Raw genomic sequence first — 15125 nt, 5'->3', positions numbered from 1 at the left:
TCTCTAATGATGAATATTTAGGTTGCTCCCAATATCTGGCTTCCACTAGTAATGCTACATTGGAAATCTTATTCATGTCTCTTCACGAGCTTGTGCAATAATTTCTCAGGATGGAAATACTGAGATATGGGACATATCTGGATGGCTCTCTGAATGACTGTACCTGCTTACTCCTAACAGTAGTCCATCAGAATTTCCATTGCCCCATGCCCTTGCTAATGCTTGGCACCATGTAACATTCCAAATTTTTCCAATCTCATGGATGTAAAGTGGTCTCTCATTATTTTAATTTGCATCATTTTGCAAATTAAAAGGTTGAGTTCAATTATGAAATTGAACATTTCTACATGTTTAGTCACTATGATTTTTCCTTCAGCTTATTGATATTCTTTTTCTATGTCTCTATTTGATTACTTCTCTTTATCATGTTGATTTGTAGAAGTTCTTTGTATGAACAAGTTATTTATTCTATGTTGATTTTGGGTATCTATCAGTCTGTTGTATACCTTTTAACTTTGCCTATGATTTCCATGGGGCAAAAGAAATACTTTCATTCTTGAATTCAATTGAAATGTTGGGATCCTGTTGTGGCAGGGACCAAGGGAGAGCACAGCACTTCATCACCATAAGAAGATGGGCTGCTCACCATAATGAATAGCAGAACTAAAGCAATAACTTTATTGGTTTTACGCACAGAGATTGTCAGCATTGCCTAATTATTCATGGTATCCTTAGATCCAAAATAGGTCTTACTTGATTTGTATAAGTAAAAAGCTGCATGTGTTTTTCTGGAAGCCTGACTTGAATCACCAAAGATAGTCATGATCCCTCAATTACAAGAATCAAGCCAGATGAGAGGTCCAGAGTCCCTTAAGTGAAGAGGAGACCAAGTCCCCTGTGCAGGGACACTGCAACATAGATAAAAATTTATGCTATCGTTTTGTTGTTTTCTCCAAGGGGACCTGTGGCCATTTGCTAGGGTGGTTATGCATCAGGAAAAAGAAAATAACCAGATCATTTAGGGATTACTATAGACTGGCTCTGAATTGATACCAATTCTAAGAGATTCTGATGTCACTTTGATCCACTAGGCAGAGTAGGAAATTCTGAAGTTCAAGTGATCGATGGAGTTTGGCTGGGTTTGTCTCACAGGGGGCCCACTGAACACATTCTGTGGTTATTCTCCAATTCTGAATGCGTAATTAGAATTGACATATGCAACAACAGTCAGAGTCTCCACACTGTTTCCATGACTCCAGGAGAGAGGGCTATTATGATAGGAAAGTGAAAGCCACTGGAACGATTCATCTTCTTAAATAGTGAATCAAAAGCAATACTATATCTCTAGAGGGGCTGCAGAGATTAGTACCACTGTCATGGACTTTAAGGATACAGGGGTGGTGACTCTCCCCACATCCCCACTAAACCTGTTATTTGGTTTATGCAGAAGACAAATGGATATTGAAGAATGACTATGGCTTATTGTAAAACTTGTCCAGCACTGAATTCAGTTGCAGCTATTGTTAAAAATGTGCTCAACTCTCTAGCCCTGTCATAACCTGATCTATGGCAGCCTTGATCATCTCCCTAACCCATAGAAAATCACACTGGACCACTGTGTGGGGGTGATTGTGTTGATTAGACCTGGTGAGTGGGAAAGTAGCAAGTATTCTATAATAGATGCCTAAGTAAGATATTTGCATACCTGAAGGTATAAAATAAATTCCACAAAAATCCAGCAGTTTGCCACTTGACAAAAATAATTTGAGTACTGGTGTTCCATGACTCACAGGCCTAACTGTGACACTGGTCAGAGGCCAGTTTTCATATAGCCTGTAGCTAAAATGTTTTTTACATATTTGAATGATTACATATTTTTTAAAAGACAACTACATAACAAAAATTGTATGTGGCCTGAAAACTCTAAAATATTTACTATTAAGTTCTTTTTAGAAAAAGTTTTCTCATATGGACCATGTTGAAATATTTTTCCAAGGTAAAGAACAAGCTGACACATTTGAATTCTCCTACTACTAAGAGAGAGGCATTAACCCTAGTGGGCATCTTTATATCTTAAAAGCAATATATACTTCATTTGAATATGCAACTCTGATACATTTACTCAGTATCCAGATTTCCGATTCTCAGCATGGTTCAGGACAAGAGTAGTCTCTGTAACAGGTCCTGCTGCTGTGCAAATGCTCTCTCACGCCATATGACCTCCCAGACCTCATGGTACTTGAAGCATCTGTGCCGAATAAGAGATGCTGTTTGCAGCCTTTGGCAAGTCTCAGTAGGAGAATGACGGTGCACATCTTTATGATTTGGGATAAAAGTTATGCCAATCTGTGCAGATAGCTACTCTTTTGAGAAACAGTTTCTGACTTGTTACTAGCATTCACACACACACATACAAACATACACACACATCTTACTGGCAGGTGGATACATTGAACTATTTTCATCATGGAAGATGCAGCACTTTCTTCTCGCTGGAATGCAATAGTTACTTTGCTTTCCCTAAACACAATGCATCTACCAAAGCCGCTATGCTAACAACATTGCTATATAATTGTATATATTATATATTCACATAACTATATATATATATATATAGTTATGTGAATATATAATATATACAATTATTATTACCTCAAATGTAATATAATACTGAGTTTAAGAAGGTCCCGAAAGTAATGAACAAGCATCCAGTTGTCCAAAACTTCTACACCTGCCTTCAACTCACATCTATGTCCTTATAAGGAGTTTTCTTTTCTTCTTTTTTTTTCTTTTTAAATTAAAGATGTGGTGTCACTATGTTGCCCAGGCTGGTTTTGAACTTCTGAGCTCAAGTGATCCTCCCACCTCAACCTCATGAAGTGCTAGTATTACAGGCATGAGCCACCGTGCCTGGCCCTTGAGAAGTTTTCTATGACTAGCTGACTGTAGAAGAAAACCTTTAGATCTGCATTACATATGGTTCTGCATTATTTGCTGTCACTACTGAAAGCAGATGTCTGCAGCACTGTAGCCCCATATAGGTGGCCCTAAAGGACAGTGATAAAAAAAATTCTCCCAGCAGAGTTTTGAGCAGTGCACTTGTTTTTTTTCCGGAAGGAAATACGGCCAAAAGTACAGATCTACATCATTTCATAGGCAGTGGTTAATGGTTTGGCTTGGGGGTTAGGGACTTAGAAGAATAATTAAAACACGGATGTAAAGGAAGTCTAGGGAAGAGGTATGTGGACTGACCTCACCTAATGGGTACGGAATTTGAAGATATTCGTGTCTCATGTGAATGCTCACCAAAGAGCAGAGAAAGAACTTAATAATAAGGTGGACAGTATGACATATTTTGTGGATATCAGTCAGCTTTTTTTCTTTTTTTTTGAGACGGAGTTTCGCTCTTGTTACCCAGGCTGGAGTGCAACGGCACAATCTCGGCTCACCGCAACCTCCGCCTCCCGGGTTCAGGCAATTCTCCTGCCTCAGCCTCCTGAGTAGCTGGGATTACAGGCACGCGCCACCATGCCCAGCTAATTTTTTTGTATTTTTAGTAGAGACGGGGTTTCACCATGTTGACCAGGATGGTCTCGATCTCTCGACCTCGTGATCCACCCGCCTCGGCCTCCCAAAGTGCTGGGATTACAGGCTTGAGCCACCGCGCCTGGCATTTTTTTCTTATCTTACCTTAAACTTACTCCAAAGTCTCATAATAAAGTGGTCTTAGCAGCAGACATAGAAGTTGTGCATAGACTCTGTAATGTAGACTTCTACACATCAAGGTGAATCTGGCTCAACTGCTGCTGAATGTCCCACCTGCCAATAGCAGAAAGTAGTGATAAGTCCTTAATATGCCATTATTCCTCAGGGGATCGTGTTGGCAGGTTGATACATTGAACTGTTTTCATCATACAAGAGGCAGCACTTTCTTCTCTCCAGAATAAAATGAGTGACTCTGCTGATACTAATCACAATGCATCTACAAAGGCCACTATGCAAACAACATTGCTTTTGACCGAAGAACTCATTTTCAATACAGCAATGGGTTTATGCTTGTGGAATGTCCTGATTTTAACATATCATATTAATATTACTCTGAAATATCTGATCTGATAGAAAGTGGAATAGTTTTCTAAAGATTCAGTTTTGGCACTAGCTGGGTTTCAACATCTGGCAGGTCTTCCAGCACACGACGTGTCCTCTAATCATCCTCTATTCCATGGTTCAGTTCTTCTATGTTTAAGACTCACAGGTCTGAGAATCAAGGGGTGCAATTGGGAGTGGCTTCTCTTTCTGTTACCTCTAGTGAGCTACTAGAAAAACTTTTGCTTCCTATCTTTGTGACTTTGGGTATTGTTGATCTACAGGTTTTAGTTCCTAAGCAAGAAAAACTTTCAACAAAGATATAGTCATGGGTCTATTAAACTAGAAGTTGAGACTACCACCTAACCATTTGGGGCTCTGAATTACTAAACAGAATAAATTGCCAAAAATTACTGTAGCAGCTGGAGTGATAGATTCTAATGAAGGAGAAGGTTGGTTGCTACCATGCAATGTACGGAGATAATGAAGAGTATGCCTGCAGTGCAGGAGTTCCTGTGGCCTGCCTCTCAGTCCTCCTCGGTCCTGTAATACCATCAATGCATCCACACAAACATTTGCACACAAAGGTCGTAGCAGCATTACTCATAGTAGCCAAAACGTGGAAACAACCTACCTGTAAGTCCATTAATTGATGAATGAATGAATAAAATGTGGTATATTTTATATATTTCATACCGAATGAAATAGTATTTAGGCGTAAAAGAAAAGAATGGGGTACTGACACATGCTATGGCATGGATAAACCTTACAAATATTGGGTTAAGTGAAAACAGTCAGACAAAGAAGGCCATATATTATATGACTCCAACTACATCTGACTTTAGCCACATGAAATGCCCAGAAAAGGCAAATCTATAGACATAGAAATTATATTAGTGGTTACCTCAAGTTGAGTGGCTTAGGGGTAAGTGAAGTGACTACTAATAGTCACAGGGTTTTTTGGCAGGGGATTGGGGAGGGATAAGAGTGTTTTAAAGTTCATTGTGATTAGGGTCGCACAACCTTGCAAAGTTACTCAAAAGCTGTACATTTTACACTTTGAATGGGTGAAGTGCATGATATGTGAAGAATATTTCAATAAAGCTGTTACCAATATGAAAACTATAGCAATGCAGTGTAGGCAGGACTATTAATAGGTTAGGTCCTTTAAAATGAAAGCTTTGGGCCAATTATCAGGCAAAGGACCATGGTTAGCCAATGCGAGTGCTTTTAGGACAAAGAGAAAATATGGTTATTTTATTTTGTTGCTCAAATTGTTCCAGTTTTGGCATTTGTAAATTAGCCATGGCCCCGTTTTTTTTTTTTTTTTTTTTGAGACAGAGTCTTGCTCTGTAGCCCAGACTGGAGTGCAGTGGCGTGATCTTGGCTCACTGTAACCTCTGCCTCGTGGGTCCAGTTCAAGCAATTCTCTTACCTCAGCCTCCCAAATAGCTGGGATTACAGGCATGAGCCATCATGCCCAGCTATTTTTTGTGTTTTTTAGTAGCCATGGGGATTCACCATGTTGGCCAGTCTGGTCTTGAACTCCTGACCCTGTGATCCGCCTGCCTTGGCCTTCCAAAGTGCTGGAATTACAGGCATGGGCCACCTCACCCGGCATGTATTTTTTGTTTTCTAAGCACTGCCTTACTTTCTGGCATTAGAAGATGCTCCAGGCTCATCTTGCATTTTCCCTGCTATTTTCATTTACTGTATTGATGGATTTAATTGGATTTATATTTACTGTCTCGATATTTGCTATTTTCTCATCTGTTTGTGCCCTTTCTTCTTTCCTTGCTTGCTTTTGCATTTAACAAGTATTTTCTGTTATTTCATTTTCTCCTCTGTTAGCTCTTCAGTTATATCATTTGTTATTATGATTTTATTGGTTGCATTTGAAATTGTAATACATACATTTGATTCATTACAGCCTATGTTAGATTAGTATTTTTCCACTTCCCAGACAATCAAAGAAGCCTAGAAAGTTTAGCTTCTATTACTCCTGCCCTCCCTTATGTTATTTTTGTTATATTCTACTTTCATATATGTTATAAATCCCACAAGATATTATTTTTGTTGTTTTAAACAGTTCATATATATTTCTATTTGCTCACCTGTGTATTCTTTCAGGGGCATTTTAGTCTTTCTTGCAGTCTTATGCTTCTGATGGTAACATTTTTCTTCACCCTGAAAATCTTCTTTTATTTCTCATGTACACACCTCCTGGCAACAGGCTCTTTGATTGTTTATAGTCCTAAAAACATCTTTATTTTGGCTTTAGTTTTGAAAGATACATTCACTCAGTAAAGAACTTGGGGTTGACAGGCTTTTTGTTTTTGTGGGGTTTTAAAAAAAATTTCAGCGTTATAAAGATGCCATCCTGGTGCCTTCCAGCTTCCATTTTTTTTGTGTGTTCTTTGCTTCTCTCAAGAATTATGTCTAGAAAGAATTGTTACAAAAGTTTTGACCCAGCTATTACAGTTGTTTACATGGGACCCCAACTACTCCATCAGAACTAGAACTAGAACACTTATTTCTTCTTCTTGACTTTTGCATTGACCATAATATAAGCAGTTTCTGTGATAGAGCCTATTCTTGTCTAACTCTTGAGTTTTAAAAAGAATGTATTGAAAGTGCTTCCCTTAAATATGAAGTTTACTGGTAAGTTTAAGAAAGTTCTTTTATCAAGTTTAAGAAAGCTCCCTTTTATTATTATCTTTCAGAGATTTTTAAAAATAATAAACAGATGTTAAACTCTATTAAATGCTTTTTCAAAATTTGTTGAGATAGTATGTGAATTTTCTCTTTTATATCATTATTGCAGTAAATGTCAATTAATTTCCTGGGTTTAAACAATCTTTGCATTTCAGATTAACCATGCTGATAAATCTACTTGATCATGACATTCTTTCATAGTTTAGTATTTGGTTTATATTTAGTTATCAATCTGTTTTCATTACTTTATTTTTATAATTCTTGTATCCTTAGCTTTTGTGCCTCTTTTGCGGACAGAATACTATAGGGTTTATTAAAGCCCAGTCTGGAAAATTGTTAACTCTATATTGTGGGCATTAAAGAATATCTTTTTGTTCTCAGACTTCTTAGAGGGCAAGCAGACCCTTCTCCTCACAGTGACATCTGTAGGTCCTCATGACCTAGGACCTCCACATAGAAAGAAGTCTTTACCCTCAGCTTCAGCAGAAGCTCACCTTCGTCTCTGCTGCATGGTAAGAAAGTGCACGCTACACTTTCTTATCCCAGAGATACAGGGAGAAGTTGTGCTCAGACTTATCTCCATTTTCTTTTTTTCATAGAAAACCTTCTCATGATTCAGAGAGTAGTTGGGAGGTGAAAAGGTAGGCTACTCTCAACTCAGAGTCCCTTAATAAATCTTCATAGATTTATATTATTAGTCCTGCATGAGTCTATTTTTGTGTTGCTGTAAAGGAATGCCTGATACAAAGAAGAAATTGAAAGTATTTATAATCTAGAGATAATCAATGTTATTCACTCGAAAGCACGTGTGTCTTTTTTTAAACCAGCTGTCAAGGAAAGGTTTTTAGACAACAAGCAAGACTTCTTTTCTGCCTGAGTGTTGAAGAGCTGCATTTGGTCTGTCAGGCCACCAGGAATGGCAATCAAGTTTGTGCAGGTCCAAACAATGAACATCCCCGCAGAACCACTTCCTGGCCACAGTGATGCTTTCCATTATGAGAATGTCCAGATTTCAGAGATGCTAAAATGTGAAAAAGAGTGTGCCTTAGATTTGAGGGAAAAGTCATCCTTTTTAATTGAAAAGTAGTAAGTAGACTAATAAGATAACTTGATTATTTCCATCTATATATTTTTATCAATTTATCCTATTTTCTCTTTGAATAGAAAAACACTTAAATTAATTTTGTCAAACATATTACAGTAGTAAAGCTTTCTATATTTTTAGAATAATAATTTCTATAATAAATATCTACACAAAAATAATAAAGGTATTATTCTTAAAATCAAAACAACAAGAAAACAAAAAGTCTAATAGCAATAAGGTAAAAAGGAGGCTACTAAAATGTGGGCTAATTTTTTCCCCCTGAACTTTATGCCACTCTTGCACTTACAAAGAATGTGCATTACATTTTTTGAACACAGAAAACTATTCCTACATCTCTATCAAAGTAGAGTCGCTATCATGCTTATCATCAGAAAGATCACTTACAGAGGTAGAAAGCCTGAGAATATGTTTGATAATTTAGGAAATTTGGGAGGAAAAATGGATTGAGATATAAAAAAGCGTTAAATAATATGAAATGATACTAAAATACTGGAACACATAAGACAGGCAGTTGAAAGACATGGATCAGTGAGGAGATTTGAAAAGCTGGGACAAAAATCTCAATTCATTAAATGAACAACTGATTTCTGTGTAAAAGGAAATTCAGAAAACTAGAAACAGAAACAATTCTAATTAGTATTTTCAGAGAGACATTATAGTTATTAGTGGATTTTCCTCTACTTATTTATTATCCCCTAACCATCTAATTTTGAGAAGAAAAATATTATAGACAACAAAAACAAATTATCTTCTCTGTCTCATAACCCTCCCACTCTACAGTTTTTGTGCTTTTTCCTTCCTTCGACGTAGTTACTTATTCTCCCGCTGAGATTCTTACTTTTTTCTCCAACATGTAATGTTATAAGGAGAACTTTTTGTTTAGAATTCTAAAATATGACTTATCTGGGGATCTTTGTTGAAGTTTAGTTTGGCAAATCCACTTTCTTCTTTCAATTTTCTTCTGATCGATCCAAAGAAGGTAGCAGATTTTTGTCTTTATTGAGGGCCCATTTACACACTTATATAATGTATTAAACTTAAAAACATGGAGTAAATGCACATTACGTGCTAAGCATACTGCTAAGTGTTTTATCTTTACTTAATAGAAGTAAAAACAGACCTAGACAAATCAAGAAAACAAAAAATAATTTAAAAAAACACTAGCCCAATGTAGCAGGAACTGTTCCTCACTGATATTCGTGGACTCATTGGTATTTCCTCAGTCTTCTTTGTATTTAGTTTAAACCTGCTGGGTGATGAAAAGTAACTAATTCTGGCCAATGGTTACATGCCAAAGTGCCTTGCATCCACATGCCCTCTTTTCCCTCTCATTTGTCAGCTGGGTCATGGCAGGACATCTTTGCAACAAGAATGTGGAAGCATCCTGGATCCCTGAGTCACTATGTGGAGGATATCCTTCCTACCTGTGTTATACTGTGATGGCAGCAAGAAATACATTTTTACTGGGTTAATACTCTGAGATTTAGGGAGTAATTTATAACCCAAATTAGCATTAATTTTGGTGCATTGGGAGTAGTACACTTTCTATCACATAGCTGATACCTGTAAAAGGTGCAGAGTTTGAACCTAGAACTCCTGGCTTCATTGCCTGTACTCTTAAAGAGCAGTACAAAGAAGAGAGAGAGAGGGCACTGACTTAATGTGATATGCGGAGAGCCAGGCCCTCTCACCCTCCCTGGAATGGCAGTGAGAGGCAATGATTCAGGCAAACCTGGCTTGTTTACCACTTAATACTGTGTTATCATAGGCAAGTTATTTAACTTTTCTGAGCCTTTCTTGCAAAATGAAGATAGCACAGTGAGTGGCAAAGACAAACAGTAGATAATTAAGTGGTAAAATATTCATTTTGAGTACTTATCTCTATCCTTGATCAAATAAAAAGAAAAAATAGGAGCTGTAAATATAAATGTAAAACTACCATGCTTAAGAGCAACACACTGATGTTTACTTTGTAGTAAATAGGAGAATCAGGGAAAATGCCATTGTATGTGGAAATTAATATTAAAAATAATAATCAGGAACAACCTGTGTCTTTACTAGGAGCTGCCTAAAGCCTTGCAATATCTAGACAAATTTAGATAACATAATAAAGTGAATACATCTCACACTGGAATAATTGAGAGTCATTATTTTCAAAAGCAATAGGGCAATCATCAAATGGAAAAAAAATCCTAGAATTATTCTGCTACTTTATTATAACATCAATACGGAATTTATGAAACACGATATATTTAGGTGGCATTGGAACATTTGAGAATCTGACTGTCAGGATGGAAGACATCTTAAGAGAGGCTTTTAAAAATTAGAATTCCAAGGCCGGGCGCGGTGGCTCAAGTCTGTAATCCCAGCACTTTGGGAGGCCGAGGCGGGTGGATCACGAGGTCAAGAGATTGAGACCATCCTGGTCAATATGGTGAAACCCCGTCTCTACTAAAAATACAAAAAAGTAGCTGGGCATGGTGGCACATGCCTGTAATCCGAGCTACTCAGGAGGTTGAGGCAGGAGAATTGCCTGAACCCAGGAGGCGGAGGTTGCGGTGAGCCGAGATGGTGCCATTGCACTCCAGCCTGGGTAACAAGAGCGAAACTCCGTCTCAAAAAAAAAAAAAAAAAATTAGAATTCCAAAGAATACTTAAAATGAACATTAATTATATGATATTCAACTTGTATTACCCTATATTCATAGTAAGAAGTGATTTGGAGTTCTGGAATGAATACAAAGGTGCTTCATCAAATCTCATTTTATTTTGTAATTAATCACAGTGAGCATAGAGCTATTTATTCTCTTTCTTAAATAACTTCTGCTCCTTTGACCTTGTCTGCAGCTTTTCAAAGTGAGGCAAGTTAGTTTACAGACGTGCTCTTGTGGAAAGCCTCTTACTGAGTTCTCACTGAGAATCCTTTTCCAGGGCAAGAGCCCCTAGCTTGCTTGGATGATTCGATCCCAAATTGTTATTATGGTTTTGCTCGTGATTCTGTCCATGTTATTCAGGTCAAACTTGGGAACTCTTGAATTGCCATGTGTATGTGCTTATGAGAACACTAGCCTGCAAGATCTGAAATTTCTCAAAACTAGAAAATCTATGAGTTAGTTTTTTTAGGAACGGGTGTTTTCTCCACATTCTCAACCTGTAGTCTATTCAGTTTGTGTTCATTGTTTGGACCCTCAAGTGGCGTATCTGCCGCTTTCTCTGGTTCAAGAGTCCTTAGTATCCTAGAAAGTGGCACCTTGAAATATATGGTTTTGATGATTGTTATCATTTTGAACACTTATTAGTGTCAGATTCCTCCTTTGTAAACTATGTGTAATAATACCAGTAACGGGGCAAAATTTGCACATTACAGATTGTGTGTGCAAAAAATGTAGAGCTCTCTTTTCCTAATCCAATTTCATCTTGCTTTGGATCTTCCAGTTCTGTTGCTAGCAGAACAGCAAACAACAAAAACTAAAACTAAACTGCTCATCAGTGGTAAATTCTTCACTTTTTTTTTTTTTTTTTTTTTTTTTTGAGACGGAGTTTTGCTCCTGTTACCCAGGCTGGAGTGCAATGGCGCGATCTCGGCTCACTGCAACCTCCACCTCCTGGGTTCAGGCAATTCTCCTGCTTCAGCCTCCTGAGTAGCTAACTACAGGCACACACCACCATGCCCAGCTAATTTTTTGTATTTTTAGTAGAGACGGGGTTTCACCATGTTGACCAGGATGGTCTCGATCTCTTGACCTCGTGATCCACCCGCCTCGGCCTCCCAAAGTGCTGGGATTACAGGCGTGGGCCACCGCGCCTAGCCCAATTCTTCACTTTCAGGCCACAAGCAGTCCCTTTCTGTTTGTCCTCTCTGCCTCTGCTTATGAGGCATCCATGACTTGTGTACCTCACAGTCTATAGATGGCTAACACAGTGGTTTTTAAAAAAATAAATATCCAATCAATTCAAAAGCTCTACAAAAAAGCTGTTCGTTCTCTCAAGTTGTTCCTTCTCATCCTGCTTTCCGAGATGCCACCCAGGTATCAGGGGATACTGTGTACTCTGAGAAACTGAATATACAAACTGACATGGGGCAGATTGTATCAAAAAATTAGAACTTCAACTAACAATCTGCAGCAACCTGCCCAGGAAACCAGCTCCCTTATCTACAATAAACAGGCCAGGAAGCCAGCCTGCTATATAAGTCAGCCTGCTATATGAGCTATTAAAGGAAGCCAGACTATCATCCTTAGTGCCAATCCAAGAATCTAACAATACAATCGGCCAAAGATAACCACAGCTTGATTAACAACTGACGGCTTTTTAAATTTTTGTACGAACTTCCAATTTAGGACCAACCCAGGGAAAGCCAAATATACCCACCCCTAATCAATGCCATAGCGTGCCTGGCTCTGGTTAGCCTGCCTACAGCTTTCCCACACCAACAGCCTTTAGTCGAGGCACACCTGAAGCCCCCTCCTTTTCTTTTTCTGCTACAAAGCTTTCCCAGTCCTCTGCCTGACTTGGAGTGTCACAAAACGAAAGTGATGGTGGCTGACTCCCTTGCTGTAGCACCATTCCATTGGTCTTTCCACAGCTCGCATAGCATTAGTAGGAGGCAGCTAATCTATTACCTGTTGTCCTTCTTTGTTGACCTCCCGCTAAGGCACAGTGGATGTCTCTGAGCATTGCTTTTGTCCTCTCCGCCACTGCTGATGAGGTATCCCTGGCTCGTGTGCCTCACAATCTATATCCCCTCGATACGGTGGGGACTCCATGGTTCTCATGCAAGCCTGCAGCAAAGTTGGCTTCATCTTGGCTCTTTTGGCATGTAGATCTTTGGAATCTTAGTGGGATATTCTATCTAGTCTTGGCCTAGGCTTGTGAGCTCCAAGTCTCTGCTAGGAGGTCGTCTTACCCCTTGCCTCAGTTGCTCTGTGGCGGAACAGTTTGGAACTCAACTGTCAGCTACCTCCCCATAACCCCTGGCATGTGGGCCTGTTACATTTGTGCTAAGAGGATGCAGAGGTGCTCTGCTGCCTTCCCTCTGCCACACCACCACTTTATTCTGCCTTAGCTGTCATGTCAGCTCTGCAGCAGCCTGCTAGCCAGTTCTGAAATACGAAATGGTAACAGATCCTTTTCACTTCTGTTGTCCCTTTATACTATCTGGGCTTTTGTTGTGCCTTTCTGTTCCTTTCCCTTTATTCTCTTCCCTTCCCCTTCCCTCCTCTCTCCTTCCCTTTCCTTTCTTTTTTCTTTCTCTTTAGGATTGCTCTCACTCCTGGAATCCAGTCCAAGAAGATTGAGATGCTAGTTTCCTGAGACTCAGGATATCCTTCCCTACCTTGCACAGTGGGTCAAATGAGATCTTCCCTGTGTTCTATCTTCATTTACTCCCTTGTGAATTTCTTACCTCGAGGTGTTTCATTTACTTCTCTTCCTTGGGACAATAAACCAAATGATAAGAAGTGTAACTCAGGGGATCACCAGCTCCATTCACCTTGACATATAGAAGGTCTGGGAAAATTTCTTGTTTTACAGCCTTCAACTTAGCGGGTCAGCCGTGGAAGCTGAATCATGTTCCTTATCACTCTTCATTGTCAAAGCTCACAACACCACTGTGGAAACTACTTCACAGTTATCACATGCCACCAATAAAATCTATAAATATGTATATGGGAAACAATGTTTCTATGGCAATGTAGTATTCGCCAGAGCAGTGATTATGATAGCACAAATGTGTTAACGGTTGGTTAGAGAAATCACACCTGTTTCTAAGTGGGTTGCAGTTACTCGCTACCTTTCCTTTGCTAAAATCCATTGCTCAGAATATATGTTTTTTTGCAGATGAGTTTACCATCAGCACTTTAATCATTTATTGTTTGCTGTGAGCATATAATAGGCAAAGGAAGTGATTTTTGTCAGGTTTTGAGTGAGCGGAAGAAGTTGACTTTGGAAATGTAAAACAGGAGGCTTTTCCAAGCATCAGACTGGTGTAGGAAAGAGACAAGGAGACAGAGTGTACAAAGTGGTACAGCGAACCCCAACTTCCTCTTCAAAGAATCAGTATGCCAGTAAGTTCAGCCCTCTTATTCTTTAATTCTCTATTTTAAAGTTTAACTTCCTTGTAATTCCAGTAAACAACCTTCTCCACAGGTTCTGATCAGTAGTTCACATCTGCTCCCTCTCCCCCGCTACCCATCCTGACTCATCCAGGTCACCTGATCACCCCTGGCTACCTGATCTACCTGCTCTGACATACCCATAACTGTCCTTCCTGCTGAAACACCCACCCTGCTACTCCAGCTCCAACCCCTATTCTTATTTTAAAATAGCCAATCCGGATTAGTCTAGCTTGCGCGGTCAAACCCTAGCCAATAGGGGATGACACAACGGTAGGGCCCACCCCCCAGTCAGGCATAAGTACCCCTTCCCCCTTGTCCAAGCATGCGCAGCCATCATTGCTCCGTCCATGCCCCTGCACCCTTCTATAGAAGTAAACTGCCTTGCTGAGAGGACGTATCTTCAAGTGCTATTTCTTTTGCAGCATTAAAATTTTACTTATAACAAAAGTAAATAAAGAAATCAAGAGAAGTGACTGCAGGTGAAAAGTCACAGCAAAGGAAACCGCTGTGTCATTGAGAGTGCAAAAAGAAGGAGGTAGGAGGAATATGAAGGAGTGGTATTAAATAAGAAAAGGCAAAGAGGGATGACGAAGTAAAATAGGACAGAGAGAGATAATCTTGTGAGATTCATTCACTCCGACGTTAGATAAAAACGGAACGTCTGTTATGAATTAGAAAATGTTGAGAGGTTAATATCCTCAGGGTAAGAAACCAAGTCTCAGAAGGTTTTGACTTCAAACCAGAGTGTTCTAATTCTGAGGTCAGTGTTCTTTCTATTATACAGATGCTACTATAATCACAAGAGGCATTGATTTATAATTTTTCTTGGACATTTTTGTATTTCCTGAATTAAAAATATGTTTGAAAAGAAACAGATATATGGAGTTCTCTGTGCTGGGGAGATTGAAAACAACTATTAAATTTGATTGGAAGGGAATCATTAGTCAGAATAACTTTGCACGTTGACTGGTGGAAGTGCTGGAAAGAGGGTCAGGATACGTGAAGGGCATCTTTGAATGAGTAAACACAGACTGTCAGACAGCTAGGCACTCTCCAGGGACTTGCTTGTTGTCTGGTTGTTTTCTTCCCCTTTGGTTCATCTG

General features: G+C 39.1%; 1 long non-coding RNA gene across 9 annotated transcripts in view; it reads left to right on the top strand.

The window, feature by feature from the left end:
• The window catches only part of LOC141581665 (uncharacterized), a 113380-nt gene that overhangs the window by 72556 nt on the left and 25699 nt on the right, over positions 1-15125 (top strand). Inside the window, exon 1 of one of the 9 annotated variants that reach the window (XR_012514435.1) lies at positions 11423-13971. The exons of the other annotated variants lie outside the window; for them this stretch is intronic. This is a non-coding gene — a long non-coding RNA (uncharacterized LOC141581665). Of the gene's footprint in view, positions 1-11422; positions 13972-15125 lie in introns of those variants that run through there. 9 annotated transcript variants of the gene reach the window in all.

Source organism: Saimiri boliviensis, chromosome 16 (assembly GCF_048565385.1).
Source record: "Saimiri boliviensis isolate mSaiBol1 chromosome 16, mSaiBol1.pri, whole genome shotgun sequence".
Classification (NCBI taxonomy): Eukaryota; Metazoa; Chordata; class Mammalia; order Primates; family Cebidae; genus Saimiri; species Saimiri boliviensis.
Note: the sequence above shows the minus strand (reverse complement) of the source record. Positions and strands in the feature narration are given on the sequence as shown.